A 6,000-nucleotide genomic window follows, 5' to 3' on the forward strand; every position below is an offset into this window, starting at 1 on the left:
CCTCGTACCTCTGTCACCTGGTCAACACACACTGAAGGGATCTGATTGGCTGCTGCTGGTCGGGTAGTTATCCAGAGGAGAGCAGAGGGAAGCAGATGTCCCTTGATGAGATTTGTCAGCAGAACATCCACTGAGGTTGACTCTGTGACGTCACAACAGATCTTGTTCTTCTGGAAGTCTAGGGGCAGTCGGCACTCATCCAGACCATCAAAGATGAACAGAACTTTGTACTTGTCGTAGTTGGAGATTCTTGATTCTTTGGTTTCCTTTGAGAAGTGATTGAGAAGTTCAATCAAAGTGTGTTTTTTCCCTTTCATCAAATTCAGCTCCCCGAAAGGGGAATGAAAATACAAACTGGACATCCTGATTTGCTTTTCCTTCAGCCCAGTCCAGAATGAACTTCTGCACAGAGACTGTTTTTCCAATGCCAGAGACTCCCTTTGTCAATACAGTTCTGATAAGTTTGTCTTGTCCAGTTAAGGGTTTGAAGATGTCATTGCATTTCATTGCAGTCTCTGGTCCTTTTCCACCCTTTGTGATGTAGAACTCTGTGTAGATGTTATTGAGAAGTGTTGGGTTTCCTTGTTTAGCGATCCCCTCAAATACACATTGAAACTTCTTCTTTAGATTAGATTTGAGTTCACGTTGACAAATCACAGCAAGCTCATCTGAATCTAGAAATAACACAGAGGTTATTAATATTATGTCTGATTTAATGCCTACAGTATTGTAAGACTGTGTTATAAAGTTTAAATTATAATAATTTAGTCTGTATAAATTTGTAAATGTTTTCATAATGCATTACACACTAGAGTGACTGATTAAATTATTATTATTCATATTATTGATGGCATCATTAATGTTGTCTCTATCTGTCTAAATGAATCAACACAACACAGTCTTCTGCTACTTGATGAGGTCACTAGGTGTCGTGTTAAGGCTGCTACAATATCATTGAGTTACACAGCTACTTTAGTTGTACTTTAGCTACAGCCTTTAAATGTTTGTTATAAAACAGCATTCAAAATGAGGCAGACAGCTCTTACTTTTCTCCAGTGTGTCAGCAAGCTCCTTCTGGTTCATTTTCCTCAGGACGTGCAGTGTGATCTTCAGAGCCCCCTCTCTGGCACTGCTCTCCTGCTTCTCATCTTCAACATCCATCACTTCCTTATCCTGCTTCTGACTCTCAAAGCCTTCTGGGAGTTCTGGACTAAGAATCCTCTTGAACATCTTCAGCTCGTTCTTCACATATGTCATAATATTCTCTTCAAGCAACTGAAATAAATCAACTAAATAAGTTAAGCAAGAGACTAAACACTTTCTCATTAACATATTAATGAATGATTGACAGATCAACTTTACTTGAGGTAAACAAAAAACAAATGTACATATCAGGACCACATACACTGAAAATGGAGGCCAGGTCTGTTTGATGACTCTGGGAAGACTGGCCACTGAGAATCTCTGACTCTGATCTCTCCTGTTGGTTTAGGATTAGCCTATGGATTATGAAAACAACAAAAAAAATTGTAAAATGGGAGAGGAGAAATGACTAGAGACAGTGTTGTTTAACTCACTGACCATGACCCATGAGTTCTTTTTACCTTTGTTCAGTAGAAAAGTCTCCCTCTCTAAACTCTATAGGACGACTCATAGACCGGTCACTCTTCATGGACACACAGCTGGGTACAGGGAGGCTGGTCTCTCCTGCTTGATTGGACTTCAACACAACAGAGACAAACATTACGTCTCTCATCTACTCTGAGCTCAGATGGGGAAACAAGAGTTTCATTCCAAAATGCTTTATATCAATTTTCAGAAATGTTGGTCAATTAGATTTTCTTGTTTAAAGAATTTAGGAAAGAGATTGGTGTGTTCTTTCACTATCTAATCATGGTATGTAAAATGACAGACATATATTTGTTTAAAATCTATCACTTGATGGTTTCATTTCAGAGATTGCCTCGCTCTCATAGAAATAAAAATCTGGGTTGTACATAGTCAAATGTAACAAATAACTACATTTGTAATACATATACAGTACCAGTCAAAGAAAACATTTACGTTCAACATTTTAGTCATTTAGCAGATGTTTTTATCCAGGGCATCATAAGGCTAAGTTCATCATTAGAACCTTTGTAGGCGCATTGTTAAATCTCTGAGCTGTTTCCCAAAACTATCGTTTTTAACGTTGCACTTGAAAACGCTCATATTCTAACACCTGCCTCAGACCACTAATAGAACAGCCAAGTGCGTCATTAGATGCTTTTTTGCCCTCCCGCGTCACTTTATACACAGAAGATCTCCGCTAAACATAAAACAACTAAAATAAATGGTAAAATGGGAGAGGAGAAATGACTGGAGACAGTGTTGTTTAACTCACTGACCATGACCCATGAGTTTTTACCTTTGTTCAGTAGAAAAGTCTCCCTCTCTAAACAATATAGGTTGATCCATAGACCGGTCACTCTTCATGGACACACAGCTGGGTACAGGGGAGGCTGGTCTCTCCTGCTTGATTGGGCTTCAACACAACAGAGACAAACATTACATCTCTCATCTACTCTGAACTCAGATGGGGAAACAAGAGTTTCATTCAAAAACGCTATATATCCATTTTCAGAAATGTTGGTCAATTAGCTTTTATTGTTTAAAGAAATTATGAAAGAGATTGGTGTGTTTTTTTCACTATCTAATCATGGCATGGGGTTGTTCAATGACAGACATGCATTTGTTTAAAATCTATCACTTGATGGTTTCATTTCAGAGAGAGAAATAATCATGTTTTTTTTTGCAAAATGCTACATATCTGCCTCACTCTCAGAGAAATAAGTAGTACTGCTAGGTTTAACACAGTAATAATATATATCGGCCTCACTCTCAGAGAAATAAGTAGTACTGCTAGGTTTTACACAGTAATAATATATATTTGCCTCACTCTCAGAGAAATAAGTAGTACTGCTAGGTTTTACATAGTAATAATATATCTGCCTCACTCTCAGAGAAATAAGTAGTACTGCTAGGTTTTACACAGTAATAATATACACTGCTCAAAAAAATTAAGGGAACACTAAAACAACACATCCTAGATCTGAATGAATGAAATAATCTTATTAAATACTTTTTTCTTTACATAGTTGAATGTGCTGACAACAAAATCATACAACAATTATAAATGGAAATCAAATGTATCAACCCATGGATGTCTGGATTTGGAGTCACCCTCAAAATTAAAGTGGAAAACCACACTACAGGCTGATCCAACTTTGATGTAATGTCCTTAAAACAAGTCAAAATGAGGCTCAGTAGTGTGTGTGGCCTCCACGTGCCTGTATGACCTCCCTACAACGCCTGGGCATGCTCCTGATGAGGTGGCGGATGGTCTCCTGAGGGATCTCCTCCCAGACCTGAACTAAAGCATCCGCCAACTCCTGGACAGTCAGTGGTGCAACGTGGCGTTGGTGGATGGAGCGAGACATGATGTCCCAGATGTGCTCAATTGGATTCAGATCTGGGGAACGGGCGGGCCAGTCCATAGCATCAATGCCTTCCTCTTGCAGGAACTTCTGACACACTCCAGCCACATGGGGTCTAGCAATGTCTTGCATTAGGAGGAACCCAGGGCCAACCGCACCAGCATATGGTCTCACAAGGGGTCTGAGGATCTCATCTCGGTACCTAATGGCAGTCAGGCTACCTCTGGACGTCGGGCCCTCATACCACCCTCATGGAGTCTGTTTCTGACCGTTTGAGCAGACACATGCACATTTGTGGCCTGCTGGAGGTCATTTTGCAGGGCTCTGGCAGTGCTCCTCCTGGTCCTCCTTGCACAAAGGTGGAGGTAGCAGTCCTGCTGCTGGGTTGTTGCCCTCCTACGGCCTCCTCCATGTCTCCTGATGTACTGGCCTGTCTCCTGGTAGCGCCTCCATGCTCTGGACACTACGCTGACAGACACAGCAAACCTTCTTGCCACAGCTCGCATTGATGTGCCATCCTGGATGAGCTGCACTACCTGAGCCACTTATGTGGGTTGTAGACTCCGTCTCATGCTACCACTAGAGTGAAAGCACCGCCAGCATTCAAAAGTGACCAAAACATCAGCCAGGAAGCATAGGAACTGAGAAGTGGTCTGTGGTCACCACCTGCAAAACCAGTCCTTTATTGGGGGTGTCTTGCTAATTGCCTATAATTTCCACCTGTTGTCTATTCCATTTGCACAACAGCATGTGAAATTTATTGTCAATCAGTGTTGCTTCCTAAGTGGAGAGTTTGATTTCACAGAAGTGTGATTGACTTGGAGTTACATTGTGTTGTTTAAGTGTTCCCTTTATTTTTTTGAGTAGTGTATATCTGCCTCACTCTCAGAGAAATAAGTAGTACTGCTAGGTTTTACACAGTAATAATATATATCTGCCTCACTCTCAGCGAAATAAGTAGTACTACTAGGTTTTACACAGTAATAATATATATCTGCCTCACTCTCAGAGAAATAAGTAGTACTGCTAGGTTTTACACAGTAAAATGTGGCCGACCCGCTCGATTCGAACTTATGTAGTAAAATTTGAAATTGTGTTTTTTTACATTGGATAAAAGTAGAGACTCAGCTAGAAAAAGGTATATCATACATTACAGTTGAGGAACAATGGGAAAGTAATTCTGCTTTGAAAGATGATAAACTTGTAATCTCAATTTTGAGAAAATGGCCATTGAATGTTTTGGTTCACCTACTGGAGAGCTCTTCTTTATCTACAGTGGTGTTACTTTGGCAGATAATGTCACCCATCTAAATAAATAGTATATATATATATATATATATATATATAGTTAACTAAATGTATGGTGTTTTTAGTTTATGTCAGTTTCATTGTTTGTTATGCTATAAATTGTAATGTTATGGTTGTAAGTGGTAAAATGAACTAGAAAATGTCATGTTTTGAAATTCTGAGTAATTACTACTTTAGTAAGGATATACTTTATTCAGTACTACTGCAGTTAATAAATAATTCCATCAGATGGCAGCATAAGACCACAAATGACATTTCAGAAGCTCAGTTTAGTTTTCTCCCTGGATACACCACCACTCCCCATCACAGGAAAACTCCTGCACACACTTTTTACTGTCCCTTTCCACACTGCTAACGCAAGAGGAACGCTCTGAAAAAGCATTTAACACATTACTGTGAAATAATATAATGATGATTCATGTTTATTATTAGCTGTTTTTATGCTCATGTTTTGAAATTATACTTCATTACTGTAACAATTATCAATAAGCCTGAATATTAATTTAGTCATCTCTGGTCGAGAAAAATGTATTTTCCTAGTACATTCATTGTCAGACTCATCAACCAGCAGCGAGCACTCTGCCTTCTAGCACAAGCGAGGGGCATGTTGAGGTACATTTGCTAACCGCGAGGGTTGCATGATGTATTTTATTGGCGGGCTGGAAGACGCACTCTTGTCTTATCTATTCCGAGGTTGTTTACTCCCAATATCAGATATTAAGATAATTTTTTATCATGTATGTATACTAGGGTTGAGATTAGCGCATCTGACTAGTGATTATTTACCCGGGGTTCAACACCTGCTATAGTCACTATTTAATTGCTCTTCCAAAAGCATCACAGGCCTAATACGAGATATATAGCTAACTAAAGTAATGAGTGACCATTTTAGAAAATCATGGGACATATAGTATTTGGTTGCATGCTATTTTATGTCAATCATATTGCTGCTTGTAGCCTATAACTGACGCTTCGTGGTCTTATGCTGCCATCTATTGGAAATATTTAGCAATTAAAAGTTATTAATTCACGTACAGACATTGGTGAGGCAGCTGAGAAATCAAGTGTATTAGATCAGTCTCAAACCTGCCCCACGCCAATTGCTGGACCTTCACACAGAGGTTACTAGGTCACCCAATTCAAAACACATTTGAAAAATAAAACAAATGTGTCTTATTTATCAAGTGTTCTGTTTTGCAATTATACATATAATAAA

Source organism: Coregonus clupeaformis, unplaced genomic scaffold, assembly GCF_020615455.1.
Source record: "Coregonus clupeaformis isolate EN_2021a unplaced genomic scaffold, ASM2061545v1 scaf0582, whole genome shotgun sequence".
In the NCBI taxonomy this organism is placed as follows: Eukaryota; Metazoa; Chordata; class Actinopteri; order Salmoniformes; family Salmonidae; genus Coregonus; species Coregonus clupeaformis.